Source organism: Lissotriton helveticus, chromosome 2_1, assembly GCF_964261635.1.
Source record: "Lissotriton helveticus chromosome 2_1, aLisHel1.1, whole genome shotgun sequence".
In the NCBI taxonomy this organism is placed as follows: Eukaryota; Metazoa; Chordata; class Amphibia; order Caudata; family Salamandridae; genus Lissotriton; species Lissotriton helveticus.
This window is the reverse complement of record NC_136059.1, coordinates 833133051-833150977: the sequence shown is the minus strand read 5'-3', so window position 1 is coordinate 833150977 and position 17927 is coordinate 833133051.

Sequence of the window (17927 nt, the reverse complement as noted above, 5' to 3'; positions counted from 1 at the left end):
CCCTAGGGGGTGCCAAGTATATCTCTGCTTCCCAGTTCATTACACAGATGTCTCAACTATGGAATGTACTAGTTGCAACAAGCAGATACAGGAGCAGCAGCAGACAGACAGAACCTGTCTATATCAGCTTCTCCATACCACAGGGGGGTACACAGATACATAGGGTTCCACAGATGGATAGAATAACACCCTGTGGGGTGGCAAGTATATATCTGCTTCCCAGTTCTTTACACAGATGCCTCAACTATGGAATGTACTAGTTGTCACAAGCAGATACGAGAGCAGCAGCAGACAAAGAGAACGTGTATATATCAACTCCACCGTGACATAGGGTGGTACACAGATACAAAGGTGTCCACAGATGGCTAGAACACCAGCCCTTTTTTAAGTCTAGTGGAAAGATCCACTGTCAGCTCTCCATGTGCTATCAGCCATCCATACTTTATACAGGTCATTCTAAGTTTTATAAACTGGGAAAGAATATCACAAGCATATACGGGAGTAGCATCAGACAGACAGAACCTGTCTATATCAGCTTCTACATGACATAGGGGTGTACACAGATACATAGGGTTCCACTGATGGATAGAACAACAGCTCTTGGGGGTGGCAAGTATATCTCTGCTTCCCAGTTCATTACACAGATGCCTCAACTATGGAATGTACTAGTTGTCACAAGCAGATATGGGAGCAGCAGCAGACAGACAGAATCTTGGTCTGCAAGTGCTTCCGTATACTTGCAGTTCCACACGAGTACTTTTTATTGGTTTCTTGTCTTGAAAGCTCAGTCTTGCATATGCGGCAAGTAACTTTTGTTGCATTCACCTTTTTTAAGCCAGGTGGAAAGGTGAAAAATTTCCAGACAATGTTGGTATAGTTTTCCTTTGGTGGAGGTTCAGGAAGAAATTCTTGCTTTGATGAGTTCTCTGAATTAGAGGATGATGGTGGATTAGGAGCCATAGTATCTTTAAGTAAATTTGTTATCCAAAAAAGAAAGAGCAGCAGATCTTCTCAGGAGGTCTTTCCCTAAGAAAGATTGTAAGAAGAGTGATTGAAATGGGTGCGGTCCCTCAATCGGTCACATGGGGTGCGTAGGATGCACCCAGCGCAACTTTGCGAAAATGCATTAAAACGTGATGTACTTTTCAATAAAGTTAAACAATATTCAGATAATCTCTTGTCTTAATATTTATTTTAAATATATATAAATACGTTTTTCAACAATAAAAAAAACGCGTGAGTTGCGCACCCACCGCATCCGATATGCATATGACATTATGCGCTACCACTCGTCCATCACGTCATGTAATATGCTAAACAAGCATTGGCTGTTGACTTATGTAAGAATCTCCAAACAGAGTCAATACCTAGGGCATTTTCAGTGTCAGCTTCTATTCTTGGAATGTTAAATATTGATTCACATATGCCCTTTTATCTACCCACCAACACCTGTGGTTGTTTCATGTTATTTATTTTACATACGTATTGACTACTCTATATTACACTTACTTACTCCATTATGAACCTTATGTGTGAATAGAATGTAACAATTGAGTTGATGCCTAAGCAGATTCATTAAAAAAGAAGGAGTGACTTTACACCCAACTTGAAAGACTTCTTCAAAGAAATACTACTTATCATAATCTGGACATAACACTAGATGGCAGGAGTATACACAGTATGTAAATTTACTAGTATGCAAACTCATCTTTACCATGGAAAGAAACTTATATTAATACATACAGTTTGTATATTTGTAATCTGAATAAGGTAAGTAAGATGTTACATTTGTTTCTATGCATAAAATGTGCACCCATTGGCAGTATTCTTAACATAGAGCCTGTTGGGAAGAAAGTGAAAATTGATTTGTTATTCTGTACGGATTGTATACAGGTTAATTGTTTGTTTGTTTTTTGTAACTTAAATGTATTTACATGCTAAACATGGTGCACTGTTTCCAGTCAGTGGCAAAATGGTAATTACTCTATTACTAGGAAGAGTGTATAGCCAGTGAACCAACATGGCGGATGCAACTCCGAAAAGACCCTTGTAAATCCATTAGTTATACTGAGATCCACCCTGTATCAGATCCATCCGCACATGTGTGAATTGGAGATTATCTGCCACCAAAAAACCCTCAAGTACTTATATCAGTTACTTTTTGACTAAGGGCCAGATGTAGGAAGCTATTACCGGTCAGTAACAGCTTTTCTGATGTAGGTTGCAAATTTACCGATTCGGTCGGTATTTACCGAATCATCATTTACCGATTCGGTATTTACCGAATCGGTAAATGACATGTAGGAAGCACTTTGAAGAGCGCTTCTGTGCCTTAACGATTCGTTATTTACCACCAACTATTAATTGGTAGTAAATAAGGAATACCTCTGTAAATGCAAATGTGTGCATTTACACCAGTGCCATGTGGTAGACACACATGCCCTTAGGGCATGTATGTATGCCACATGTGTACACCAGCACTATTCATGGGTGCAACAGGGTGTCAAAGTGACACCCTGCCACCCTTGACTCTTTCCCTATTTTACCGAATCGGTAATGAAAATTCATTCCCATGGGCCTCCAGGCCCATAGGAATGAATGGCAATTACCGAATCGGTAAATACCGATTCGGTAATTACCGAATCTTAACGATTTGGTATTTTTTACCAATTTCTTACCCACATTGCATTTACCGATTCAAAAATACAGAATCGGTCGAATTCGGTATTTTCGAATCGGCAAATTTCAATTACCTACATCTAGCCCTTAGTCGTTTAGTAATATTATGAATATTTACCTTAACGTTATCCTTAAAGAGTCTTGTTGTCTGCATACAATACAGAAAGTTTCATCAGACTCTAAATGTAAAAAAGATGTATATTAGCACATTATAATAGCAATGGTAAAAATTGTAAACTTAATTTGAAAGATTTTCTGCATCTTTCCAGGGGTTTACCTATGAAGTACATAAGACAGTCACCACTGTTCAAAACAATTTCTAATGGCAGGATAACAAACATAATTTTAAATTCACAAACATAATTAAAATATCTTACTATACTATGTTCAAAGTTTAAGCTGTGCCTTTTTATAAAAAACATTCAAAGACAAAACAAAGTACCAAGTAATATGAAGTTTATGAGACCACTAGGGTATTATACATTTTGTATCATAAAATGTTAAAGTTAAACGTGATGACTCCATTAGGTCCATTGCAATTTTGATTTAGCCTGTGGCAACCAGCTTGTCCGATGGTTCAGACATCTGCATAATAAGCTAGAACAGGAGGATATACTTTCCTCAATCTCGGCAATTGGTTGCTGACTTATGGAATATTCTGCAAATTGGAAAAAGAGATAAAAATGTATATGTTGTCGAAATGTCGTTTAATGTACATAAAAACAATTGTTCTTAATAGGATTAGGGTTGAAAAGCAATCATCCATTATGGAAGTATCTTTACCAGAATGCAAAAAACATCACAGTTGTAGCTGTCTTGGTATCTTTGGTTAGATTCTATCACTAACTGCCATTGGTTATATTGGAGGTGCTTCAATATGTGTAGGAAAACCTTTAAGAGACATACGAATGGTTATGGTAAATATTTCGCTTTGATTCAACATGTCAAGATTATAAGTTGTACGTAAAGGCATTTTGCTAGCATTTTTGACTAATTTTACAAACTTATCTTGCATATCGGCAATACTATACGGTCCAGTAAACTTATGCCCTAAAATCCCCCCTTTTCTGGTTGTTCGCTTGCAATTTGTCAGAAGTACTAACTCTCCTCCTCTGAAGGTGTACGGCTTATATATTAGTATTGTCATAAAAATCATTTGTCTGTGGGTGATAGGTTGCACTTACAGAACGTTCTATTTGTAAAAGCTTAGATAACTCTCAATTAACCTACAAAAAAATAGGTATAATTATATTTGGCAAGCAAAATAGGAAATAGCATTGCATTATACAACTGTTAGGCCGAGATTGGTCACTCACTTCATTCACAAACTCCTGGCCTTGATCTGATAGAACCCTTTTTGGACTTCCATGATCTAGAAATTGAGATATAAACATCAAGGAAAATTAAAAGACACGTCTTCAAATAAAAAAATTAAAAACAACATTTTTACTTTGTATCTGAAGTGCAGGCTGAAAAGGTGTAACGAGCAATTAAATGAGAAACATATGGGTTTCAGAAACAAACGTCTATAAGACTATCACAACTGAGATTTATATTTTATAAAAATATTTATAGAAGCAAGAAAAATTATAATTCATACATTGTTCAATTTCAAATGACATATTTAGCCAATAAAATCGGGAGGATATGCTTTTTTATCGTTTTATTTATACCATAATGCCCACTAATTCTACCAAAACATGACAACAGCTCAGTTCTGTCTGCAAACACATGAAATACACAAATGCTTTTCTCAGAATGCTTTTCTATCATGAAATATTAAGTCAAATCTGATAACTTCATTAGGTCCATTGCAATTTTCGGCTGATATCATATGGAGAGCAGGCAGTGGATCTGGTGTGTTGAGTGGTTGACCACCATCTGGTATAGTGCATGGGCAGGAATAAACAGCTTGTGGCGACCAGTACGTCCCATGGTTGAGACATCTGTATAATGAGATAGAATAGGGGGCAAATCAAGTTTAGGATTATTAAAAATCTTGGAGAATGTGCTAAAATACAATATTGGCCAATCAATTAAATGTACATTACATGTGGAGGAACATGTGGCACACTATTTCATTAATGAAAGGCGGCAGGATTAAGTGATTTGCTCAGAAAAAGCAGCCACCGAGGTAAGTTAATCGACATACAAGAGCTGAAAACCGTGTTAAACTATATTATTACCGTAAACATTACTTTTGCAATGCATGGGGCACGTAACGCACTACTTACATGAGAAAAACTACATTGCATTAACTTAAACAACACGTAGCACACTGCTGCTGGAAGAGTCACGTGGTGCTTGGCAAATTAAAGAAACGTGGCAGGATTAAGTGATTTGCACAGAACAAAGGATAAGAAATCAAGTTTAATGTTATTAAGAAAACATGGAGAGTGTGCTAAAATACAACATTGACCAATCATTTTCATGTCCAGTGCATGGGGAGGAAGCAGCACGTGGCGCACTACCTAAAACATTAAAGGCAGCAGGATTAAGTGATTTGCCCAGAAACATCGCCTACCAAGGCAAGATATTTGAGATATAAGAGCTGGAAACCGTTCTAAAATACACTATTGCAGAAAAAATTACTTTTGCAATGTATGGGGCACGTGACGCACTACTCACATGAGAAAAACTACATCGCATTAACTTGAACAGTACTTTGCACACTGCTGAGGGAACGGCCACGTGGCGCTTGGCAAATTAAGGAAACGCAGCAGGATTAAGTGATTTGCACAGAAGAAAGGATAAGAAATCAAGTTTAACGTTATTAAAAACATGGAGAGTATGCTAAAATATAACATTGGTCAATCGAATACATGTGCAGTGCATGGGGAGGAAACAGCACGTGGCGCACTACTTAAAAAATTAAAGGCGGCAGGATTAAGTGATTTGCCTAGAAACAACAGCTACCAAGGTAATTTATTAGATATACAAGAGCTGGAAACCGTGCTAAAATACAGTATTGCCGAAAACATTACTTTTGCAATGCATGGGGCATGTGATGCACTACTTACACGAGAAAAATGACATTGCATTAAGTTGAACAGGACGTAGCACACTGGTGCAGGAACGGTAACGTGGAGCTTGGCAAATTAAAGAAATGCACCAGGATTAAGTGATTTGCACAGAAACAAAAGTTACGAAGTCAACTTTAAAGATATAAAAAAGCAGGAAAGTGTGCTTAAAAACAACATTGTCAAATCGAAGAAAAATTTGCATTTCCACGGTATTTAAAGATCCTTCAGATTCATTAATTTAATTACTCTTAAAAAAAGTGCTCACCGAAGAAGAAGTGGATACGAACCCTGTCAATGGCTGTGACTGCGGAATAGTAAAAGTTCGAGAAGGTTGGCAGGTTGCATATGCTTTCCAGAACGATGATTGGTTGAGCATGATGTCGTTGGGTGTGAGAGCTGTGATTGGACATGTTGTAATTGAGCATGCACAAATAAAAATAAATACATTAGGGGTACATAGCCAGACGGTGGGACATATTGTACACATGCGTAATATTAACACACAAACATGCATGTGCAAAGTGAAGGCAACTCCTAGGGTGTATATACACAGATGGAGTTCGGATGTCGTTTGAACACCGGCTCCTGCAGGAGGGTGGGGGGCCAGCGGGACAGTGGGGGAATTGGAGACCCTCCCATGGTCTCCAACGGTGACGGTCAAAAAACATTTTTAAAAAAGGCCGTCCCGGGGGAATGGGGTCCCCGGGACCTTCTAGTGGCTTCAGAACAGGGGCTATGTAGACCTCCTCCATAAAATAATAATTAATATTTAGCCATGCCCCGGGGGATGGTATCCCTGTGCCCGGGATTGGCCACATGAGGGTGGCCACGCGGCACCGTTCCCATAAAAAAATTGAATACATATACTCCGCTTATCATCATCGTAACATGAGCGTACCCTTCCGATAATGCGCTGAATGCTAATTGGCTGACAAATGGTTGTCAACATTCGAAACTAGAAACTGTTGGAAGCCATTTTATGCCTCAGTAGAAGAGAGGCTGAAGAAGCGTGTGGAATGTGTGTTTAAAATGTGAAAAGGGGGAGGGTAAACACACCCTGATCCTCTAGGTCTCCTCAGGGGGTACCACAAGGGCCCCCAGGGCCCCAAATTAGTTTTTTGGGGATAAAATCGCGGGGTGCGCGTATGATCCGCGCATTCTAGTGATATTAAAAAAAAAAGAATTGTGGGCTTCCGCGCCTTTTTGGTAATTTGCATTCTTTCAACTGTTTAGAGGAGATGCAGCAGTGCTGGATCCAAAATCCACCCCTGACCCTACAGTTCTCGCAGTCATGCTGCCATTGATAAGAAAGGCCAAACAGGTGATCTACATCTACACCTTCATCTTGCAATATATCAAGCATATACATTAAAAACTCCTGACAATCTTGCTGAATATTTTGAGAGAATTGCGTTTGACCTGAACATTTGTCTAACAGATTTCGAATTTCAGACACACTTTCTATTTTTGTTCTATCAGTGCTACATTTCTCTAACACAGAATTCAACAAATTGCAAAATCTCTGATCCGAATTGACCACAATCTCTTCTTTTAAAGTTTCTAGAGAAAAGACAACATTAACCACTACATTAGCATAGCAGTTGACACCAGAACTGTTTTCAAATTGAAAACCAACAACATCTTCAACAAAATCCTTTTTCTTTCTGCTTATAATTTCGGGTTCATCGACTTTTTGTCTTTTTGCTACAACCTCTCTACTATTGGTCACATTTCTTCGTTTCCGGCCTACCACACGTTTTTCAAACAAAGGATATTGAGGCAAATGTGGCGCATACTCTCTTCTTAACCTATTGTATTCCTTAACACAATCTAGATCCGCACAAATGTTTGTGACATCACACTCAATCAAGTACAATCCCGATAAAGTTCTGACTCGTGACAATGCCACATATGCCATACCCTCCTTGAACACAGAACTGCCAATATTCACCAATGCACTGTCTACACTTAAACCTTGCGATTTATGGATTGTCACCGCATATGCCAAGCAAACAGGAAACTGCTTACGGCGAACATATAAGTCTTTTACAAGCAAAAACCTAGCAGAGCAACGACCAATTAGCTGTACTTCCTCAATGCCATCAAATTTAATTTTTAAAAATTCAATTCCATCTCTATTTCTGTATTTCTCAAAATCAACAACATTACCCATTGATCCATTTACCAGACCTCTTTCAACATGTAAATTCCTTCTTAAAATGATACGGCAATTTTAGCACACATTCAGAGTCTTTTCAAAACCTGCAGTTTTAGATATAGTCTTCTCTAATGAATCCAATTTTGATTTCAAATTCTCAGACAAAATAATTGTTGCTCCCATATGCTCTACTCTGTCAATAGCTTCCAGTTTCACAATCTCTTGGTTTTCTAAATGCAACATTTTGTTGTTGAAGATGGCACATTCTGCAAGAGTTGGCATCAAACATATTCCAGATTTCTTCTCAGTAATTTTCCGAAAAATATTCTCAGGCACAACGTCTTCTTCTGGATACAAATTTGACAGTAATCGTGCATGTAAAGCTTCTTTCCCATGCTCGGTCACTTTTCCAATTCTAACATCTTGTAGAATATTCTTATAATCTTCATCCTTCGCTTGACGCATATTTTCACGCAGTTCAGCACAATTGAAGTTTAACCATATATTGACGTTGCCAATGCTCCCTAAGCACTTCCTGGTATCTTCATGCGTGAGCAATTTGAACACAGGTTGTCCTTTCACTGGTGTCAGCTGCAGAAGATCACCGAAAACAATGATGTGTTTGCCACCAAATAACACATCATACTCTGTTTTGAGAACTTCTTGCATTCCCAAATGCACAAAGGCAAGCATGACATTGGAAACCATGCTTACTTCGTCAATGATAAGAAGTTTCATTTTCCTCAAGACTCTTGAAACTTCACAACAAGCATCTCCAGATAACTTGTGGTATTGTAATTTGTTATCATGCTCCACTGGCAGCATCAGTAGACGATGCAAAGTAATACCTTTAATGTTATGTGCTGCCAGTCCAGTTGGAGCGGTGACAACACAAGACAGCGATGACTCAGTCCTTTTCTGCAAATAACATGAAATTGCTTTAATGAGGAAACTTTTTCCAGTTCCCGCTTCTCCACTCACGTACAGGCAGACAGGCTTCAACGACGTACATGAGCACTCTTTCTTCTCATGACTTAATCCATGATCAATTTGGTTGGTAACTTCATCATATATTTTCCTCTGCTCAACGTTGAGTTGTCTTTCCAAGTCTTCTAAGTTAACCGCATCCTCCTGAGCATGTGCCATGGCTCTTTCCACTTCAATCATGGCAGTGGCAGCTTCATTTTCGATAACTGGTCCTCCTAGTGGATCCTGACTCAATGAAACAGAACTCTGACTGTCCTGAGAACTGTCTCTAGCAATCTCAGCTGCAATCGTTGCTTCCTGCTCGATTTCCGCATTCAACATTTCTAGATATTTGGGAAAAACAGGACATTCCATAGTCTCCTTGGCAGCATTGAAAGAGTCTTCGTAACAGAGGAAATCTCCAAGCAGTTCCTCTTCTGCACGCCAAGGCTTGAAAAGTTGCAAAAGTGCTAATTAGAAAAACTCTTTCCTTTCAGGAGATTCGCCACTGAATTTTCGATAATTTACCAATTGGCATTTCTTTGCTTGACCAGACATCCCTCACTTCCAATTACAGCATACACTCCTTTATCAATATCTTCTTTGATGTTCCTCTTGAATATGTAATTTTGTAGAACCTCATACAGACAAACATTCTCGAGGTGACTGCTTCTATTTGGATAATATGTATCCAACATGTTGGTCTTCAAAATATCGGTACTGTTTGGCTCCTTTTCCGCCAAATACTCAATTTCCCGTACAGGTTTCAGAACTCGATTACGCGTTGCAGCAAGACCAAGACTCGCCCAAATGATACTCCTGGATTTGGCATAGAGACTTGCTGAAGACAACCGGTCAGAACATTCGATTTCTCGATGCGACAACATCTTCAGACTGAAACTGTACAACTTCTTACTGAGGCTCTTTTCATGGGAAATGTCCTCCCACATATCCTTCAATTCTGTCTTTTCTTTTTTGGTGATGTAAGATGTCACATACCGAGCCACAGCCATACAGTTATCAGCCACAAACTGTATATCCATGTTAGCATTCCACATGGACAAAATCACTGGGTTGTAGTCGTTGATGTACTTGGACTCGTCGTTTCTTTTCAAATTATATGTATTTTTGGGTGATTTCTTCATCACATTATGTCGCAGCGAAGACATCAAACTGTTCACTCTTCCTTTAGAAATCACCGGTCGTGGAAAGGCGAAACGACATTTTGTGTAGAACTTGTCATTGTTTCTGAATTTACGACGACAGTACTTTCCACAACGATGGCTTTGGAAGCGTAAAACTTGTTCTCTTAGGTTTTTGTCTTCCTTTGCCTTTGGAACAGCACATGTAGAATACTGTTCTATGAAACTCATCCCTAAGTCATCTGGATCTGTTCCAAATTTGGGTGCATCTTTGATCCACAGCAGCATATGTATATGAGGAGCACCTCTTGCTTGGTACTCCTTTCTCCAGAAGAAATCCAACACCTCTCCAAGAGGTGGATTTTTCTTGTTCATGATGAAAGACATCATAGCTTCAAATCTATGATTGAAGTACCTGCATACATTCACTGGATCCAAAGAGCACAGTTCTCCGGGTGTCTTGATTTCGATATTTTTCAATGTTTCCGTTTGCCTCTCGTAGAAATTCAAGTAAGTCTTCCCAGCCATACTCGGCACAGCTGAGAGTGAGGAACCATGTGGGAGTTCCTAAGTTCCTCAGCATACATTTTAAATCACCATGTTGACGGTACCAGTACTCATTAGTACCACGCTGACACGTCATGAGATTAATCAGGTGAGAATCCAAAATACTGTCTTGCACATTGACTTTATCCATAAAGTCACTTGCCGAGATATTTTGCATCTGTACACCACTTTTCAAGAGGTGGTTCACTGCATATGACAGTCCAGACAGATCGCTTTCAAACAGTAGATGAAACAAATAGGGAATGCATTGACGAAACCTAGGATCTTCTGCATACAATCGTAAAGTGCGGTATTCAGAAGCAGGAATTTGATCAGGTCGCTCATCATATCTTCCTCCTTGACCTGTTGGAAATAGCTGTGGGAAACACCGAGCTTCCGAACTTTCCTCCCAAACACTAATGGGACTTCCTTTGGCTTGTTTCATTTGAAACAACTCAATAGCATTCCCCATAATGGAATGCAAAGGATGAACACTATAATGTTCATATATTTCTTCATTTTTAGAGGCTTCTACTTTCTCAATTTGACCAGCACACAAATCGCTATCCTCTTCTTCACTTACTTCCTCTTCTGCAACATATACATTCTTGTAGTACTTATTGTTTTTCTTCAAATACAATGTTGCCTTTTTGACTTTCCTAACATCCACTAAATCTTGCCAGATTGTCTTACTCTTTGTCGGAACCCCATTAACTAAGATAACCAGAGGTTCCTCTTCCACTTTCTCTACTCCAATTGTATTAATGTTTTTCTTCAAATCTAGAGGCAAATAAACAACTCTTCCCTTTAATCCTCTCTGTAAGTCTGATGGAGGCAATTTTCCTGTCTTTGGCTCCATTCTTACAATAGCCTGAAAGGGATGGATACTTTGAATCAAAATAGATTCATAAGTATTTAAATCCTTCAATTCAGAAGGAATCTCAACCAATTCCAGATTATTATGAACCGCTCTAGCAGGCATTCGGTTTTGATTTAATTTGTTACAACAATAAGTACACACACGTTGATCCGATCCCAAATCAAAACAATTTTCTACCATCAAGTATATTGCAAAATCCTTCCATTCACTATTATTTTCCCTTTCACTTTTCGCATATAAATCCACTAACTTAGTCTGATTCTTATAATAAGTGTGTCGACAACACACACAAGTGAAATTAGGCCTCTCACTTGATTTCACCTGAAACGTGGCAATTTCCTTCTGAAAATTATCTGTACTGGAAACCTGTACACTATCTTCCACATTACCTTCTCCTTCTGGGTCAATTTCAACATTCTCCTCTTTACTTGCAAAGTAACAAAACTCAATTTCTTCACAAATATTCTTCACATCTACTTCAGAACCATGCAAAAGAGCAGTGCATAATTGTTTAAGCATAATTGCTGGACTCTTAGCATAATACAACATTCTAACTAATTTCCTCACTTTATTATGATGCACTGCTAGCATCCTGAAATGATGAAAAACACTCTGGCATACTCTCCTGGAAAGACAAGCCAGTGAATGACCATGCAAACCTGTCACTTCTCTCACTCTGCAAGGATCTAATTCTTGCAACAATTTTATTTTCTGTTTTAAACTTTTCTTATTAAATGTCCGTACAAAATCACAAAGGAAATTGATGGAATCCTGTCGCACACTGCAAATACTACTACACTTCCAGGTATACACTGGTCCTTTAGGACGTCTTCCTAAAACCTCATTACCTAACACCTCTTCTGCCTCTGTTGTCACAAGTTTTTCTTTTTCAACTGGACAACCATCTTTCACCTCATAAGCTCGACCACTGGTGTCAACTGCATGCACCAAATCATTATCCTGGAAATAACTCTCCTCATTAAAAAATGCCTCACAACTTGAACTATGCATCCATTCTCCTGAAAACACTTCACAAAAATTACTACGATTAACTGTTCTCTTCCATCTACTATTTGTTTTGAAATCATAAATTGCCTTGTTTAGTTTCCTAATTCTATTGATTATCAAAATAAATAACTTTCGCTTAATTTCGAATGCCTCATCAATAATTTTCTCAACTTTTTTTTTTCTCTCATAAAAAAACACTTTCTGTTCACCTTTCTTAATATTTTTGAACAAATTGCCAATTATCCTGTTGCGGAACATTCGTCTACGAATGTCCCTAAACTGATTTTTCCTTCTACTTCCATGCACAGAGTTATCTCCTGCTCTAGCAGTAACATTTTTGATTGGCCTTTCCTTTCCGTTTAAATTGGCTCTCTTTTTCTGTACTAAAACATGTTCTGTAGTAATACTTTTTTTTTTTACAAATGTTTCTTAGGAATGATTTCGTTCTCTTACCGGAGCTTTCTTGGTGACTTGACGAGTTTTTATTGTAGAGGACTGCTGCAAGCATTTAGTAATCTGCTATCTTTGATGTTTGTAGCCTTTCTTGTTCTCTCTTTAGAAGGCATCTTATACTTTTGAAATGATCTGCAGTTGAATCTGTGGTAAAATATAATAAAAAATGTTATTAACCACTATTACCAAACAGTAAATCAATAATAGTCGTCAAAAAATTTACATACTAGTTGTCAATTCTACATACAATACTTTTTAGTGCATTAGCAAATATAAAACTCACAAATAGTAGCAAAGAAATGGAATGCTTCTACATTTGACCTGTGCTCTTTTATATGTGAATCTGAACTAATTTTATTAGCATATTTCACTATTTTATTAAAGACACTTCACACAATCTGTTTTTCAAGTTCTATTTAATTTTAGATGAAACGGTTTACATGGTTACTTTTCATTTTGAGTTATTTAAATTTATTTTTAAAAGTCTTTATAGGTTAATAGGCTCGAGCAGGTCAGCTGCCCACCCTATGTCATACAATTCTGACAAATCAGCATCCTCATCATATTCTTCATCATCCACAGGATATAAATCATCCAAGGGATCTACTTCCACTGACGTTTCAATGACAAGTTCAATGATAAGATCGAGATCAACAGATTGGTCATTATCACTCATGCTTGATGTTGTCGTTATCTTTAAAAAAAGAGAACAACAATGAGAGTAAGAGACAAATCTCAGAGACTATAATAGTAAAATTGTTTAACAAGAGTAACATTTTGCAGATATTATTTAACCATGTTCAACGATGCTGAGAAGTTGAGGCCTATGTCCAAGTTTTCAGTGAACAGGACTCATCTCTTCCTAACCTTGGATAAGCCTCACCAACACTTTGTCCCCTGCTAATACTTAAATTTAAAGGAGCAGATTTATGTTAACTGGGGCATCCCCAGGGATGCACCAGTTAACGTACGCCACTGCTCTGCCACCCATTATGTGCCGCATTTACAATGCAGAGCACCATTGAGCAAAAACAGCACAGATGCGTCACATATCTGTTCCACAAAAACGGCACATTGCAGAAATCACGTCATAAGTGCGACATATCTACTGCAATGCACAGGGGCAAGCCACACATTGCATGGTGCATCACTCTTTATGCCTGTTTCAAACAGGCGTAAGGATTTGATTCAGCAATGCCATAAAGCTGACTCAGTAAAATCTTCTTAATTTTACTGTGTTAGTTTTACACGGCTTTCATGCAAATGACTACCCACCCTGCAACAAAACGCCCACATGAAACCTGACACAGGTTTCATGTGGCACAGGACTTTACAGCATGACACATCTGCCTAGATGCATCAAGTTGTAAATATGTCGCAACATAGCGCATCTTATGCTCATCTTCTCCATGCCCCCTACACAGACCTAAATGTATACAGTTTAAACTGACGGTATCTTGTTGCAGATGAAGTGAGGCATATCTTGCAACATGGTGCATCTTTTTCACTGCTGTTGCGTCACAAAAGTGACGCAACAGCGGCACAAAAGAGGCACACGGCATCCTTAATCTGCCCCTAACATTTTAAATGATTGATTCAATTCAGGATGACGATAAGGTGTGGCCTATCCAGAGGTTTGTTTGAGGTGACGCCTACTCAGGGTTGCAGATGAAATTTAGGCTTATTGAGAGTACAGAGGAGATTATACATGTGCAGGCCTACCAATGTAGTGAGTCATGCCCATTGCACTCTTGAACAAAGGCCAGACCTCCTCTATCTTCCTGGACAGCCCTAAACCTCATCTGCACAATGTGATTCGTAATGTTAGGAAACACAGATGATGTAATTTAAAAACGTGCAAATATTTTTCCTCAATTCACAATCACATCACCTGTGTTTCCTCAGCTTAGTTATCTCATTGTGCAGATGTAGTCTAGCATATCCAACAGTACGCAGAAGATGAGGACTGTATACAACAGAGCAATGTACATTACTCACCTCCCTTGACACTTACAGAAGCCTCAGTTTAATATTTCTCAGTTTAATATTTATTTAAAGAAGCAAACACCATTTCAGGAATCACGTCATAAGCGCGACATATCTACTGCAATGCACAGGGGCAAGCCACACATTGCATGGTGCATCACTCCTTATGCCTGTTTCAAACACGCGTAAGGATTTGATTCAGCAATGCCATAAAGCTGACTCAGTGAAATCTTCTTAATTTTACTTTGTTAGTTTTACACGGCTTTTATGCAAATGACTGCCCACCCTGCAACCAAACGCCCACATGAAACCTGACGCAGGTTTCATGTGGCACTGGACTTTACAGCATGACACATCTGCCTACATGGATCAAGTTGTAAATATGTCGCAACATAGCACATCTTTTGCTCATCTTCTCCATGCCCCCTACACAATCCTAAATGTATACAGTTTAAACTGACGGTATCTTGTTACAGATGAAGTGAGGCCTATCTTGCAACATGGTGCATCTTTTGCACTGCTGCTGCGTCACAAAAGTGACGCAACAGCAGCACAAAAGAGGCGCACGGCCATCATAAATCTGCCCCTAACATTTTAAATGATTGATTCAGGATGACGATAAGGTGTGGCCTATCCAGAGGTTTGTATGAGGTGAGGCCTACTCAGGGTTGCAGATGAAATTTAGACTTATTGAAGAGTACAGATGAGATAATACATGTGCAGACCTACCAATGAAGTGAGTCATGTCCATTGCACTCTTGAACAAAGGCCAGACCTCCTCTATCTTCCTAGACAGGCCTAAACTTCATCTGCACAATGTGATTCATATTGTTAGGAAACACAGGTGATGTAATGGAAAAAAGTGCAAATATTTTTGCTCAATTCACAATCACATCAACTGTGTTTCCTCAGCTTAATTATCTCATTGTGCAGATGTAGTCTAGCATATCCAAGAGTACACAGAAGATGAGCACTGTATACAACAGAGCAATGTACATTACTCACCTCCCTTGACACTTACAGAAGCCACAGTTTAATATTTCTCAGTTTAATATTTATTTAAAGAAGCAGACACCATTGCAGGAATCACGTAATAAGCGCGACATATCTACTGCAATGCACAGAGGCAAGCCACACATTGCATGGTGCATCACTCTTTATGCCTGTTTCAAACAGGCGTAAGGATTTGATTCAGCAATGCCATAAAGCTGACTCAGTAAAATCTTCTTAATTTTACTGTGTTAGTTTTACACGGCTTTCATGCAAATGACTGCCCACCCTGCAACAAAACGCCCACATGAAACCTGACGCAGGTTTCATGTGGCACAGGACTTTACAGCATGACACATCTGCCTACATGCATCAAATTGTAAATAAGTCGCAACATAGCACATCTTTTGCTCATCTTCTCCATGCCCCCTACACAGTCCTAAATGTATACAGTTTAAACTGACGGTATCTTGTTGCAGATGAATTGAGGCCTATCTTGCAACATGGTGCATCTTTTGCACTGCTGCTGCGTCACAAAAGTGACGCAACGGCGGCGCAAAAGAGGCGCACAGTCATCATAAATCTGCCCCTAACATTTTAAATGATTGATTCAAAATGACGATAAGGTGTGGCCTATGCAGAGGTTTGTTTGAGGTAAGGCCTACTCAGGGTTGCAGATGAAATTTAGGCTTATTGAAGAGTACAGAGGAGATAATACATGTGCAGGTCTACCAATGAAGTGAGTCATGTCCATTGCACTCTTGAACAAAGGCCAGACCTCCTCTATCTTCGTGGACAGACCTAAACCTCATCTGCACAATGTGAATCGTAATGTTAGGAAACACAGGTGATGTAATTGAAAAACGTGCAAATATTTTTGCTCAATTCACAATCACATCACATGTGTTTCCTCAGCTTAGTTATCTCATTGTGCAGATGTAGTCTAGCATATCCAAGAGTACGCAGAAGATGAGGACTGTATACAACAGAGCAATGTACATTACTCACCTCCCTTGACACTTACAGAAGCCTCAGTTTAATATTTCTCAGTTCAATATTTATTTAAAGAAGCAGACACCAATATGACCTTCTCATAAATGTGAAAAGTGTTTATTTTTGTAAAAAAACGTTTTTCTTGTCATAATTTGAAAACACAACACAGGTCCTATGTAGAAGCACACCCTATCAGTACTTAAATTAGCCAAGCACACATGGGGGCGTATTTACAAGGACCTTGCACCACAGGGAAATGACAAATTAAAATGTGGAAAATAACATCAAAGGGACTCAAAGGCCTTGTAAATATGCCCCAAGCAGCCTATGAAACTCTAGCAGTACATATCAAGAAACTTAAATGACTTCAATAAACATTTTTAAACACATCAAATAAACCAGTTATTCAACTACATTCATGGGGAAGTGACTTAAAATGCCCTAAGACACATGAAAGCGTATTTTGAAGGCCCTTGCACCATTTTTGCGTCACTTTTAACATGGCTATGTAACTCAAAGAATCAAAATCTAAATTTGCCAAGCACACATGGGGGCGTATTTACAAGTACCTTGCACCACGGGGAAATGTCTTAAATTAAAATGGGAAAAATAACATCAAAGGGACTCAAAGGCCTTGTAAATATGCCCCAAGCAACCTATGAAACTCTAGCAGTACATATCAAGAAACCTAATTGATTTCAAAAAACGTTTTTAAACACATCATGTAAAGCAATTATATACCTACATTCATGAGGAAGTGACTTAAAATGCCCTAAGACACATGAAAGCGTTTTTTTAAGGCCCTTGCACTATTTTTGCGTCACTTTTAACATGGCTATGTAACTCAAAGAATCAAAATCTAAATTTGCCAAGCACACATGGGGGCGTATTTACAAGGACCTTGCACCACGGGGAAATGTCTTAAATTAAAATGGGAAAAATAACATCAAAGGGACTCAAAGGCCTTGTAAATATGCCCCAAGCAACCTATGAAACTCTAGCAGTACATATCAAGAAACCTAATTGATTTCAAAAAACGTTCTTAAACACATCATGTAAAGCAATTATATACCTAGATTCATGGGGAAGTGACTTAAAATGCC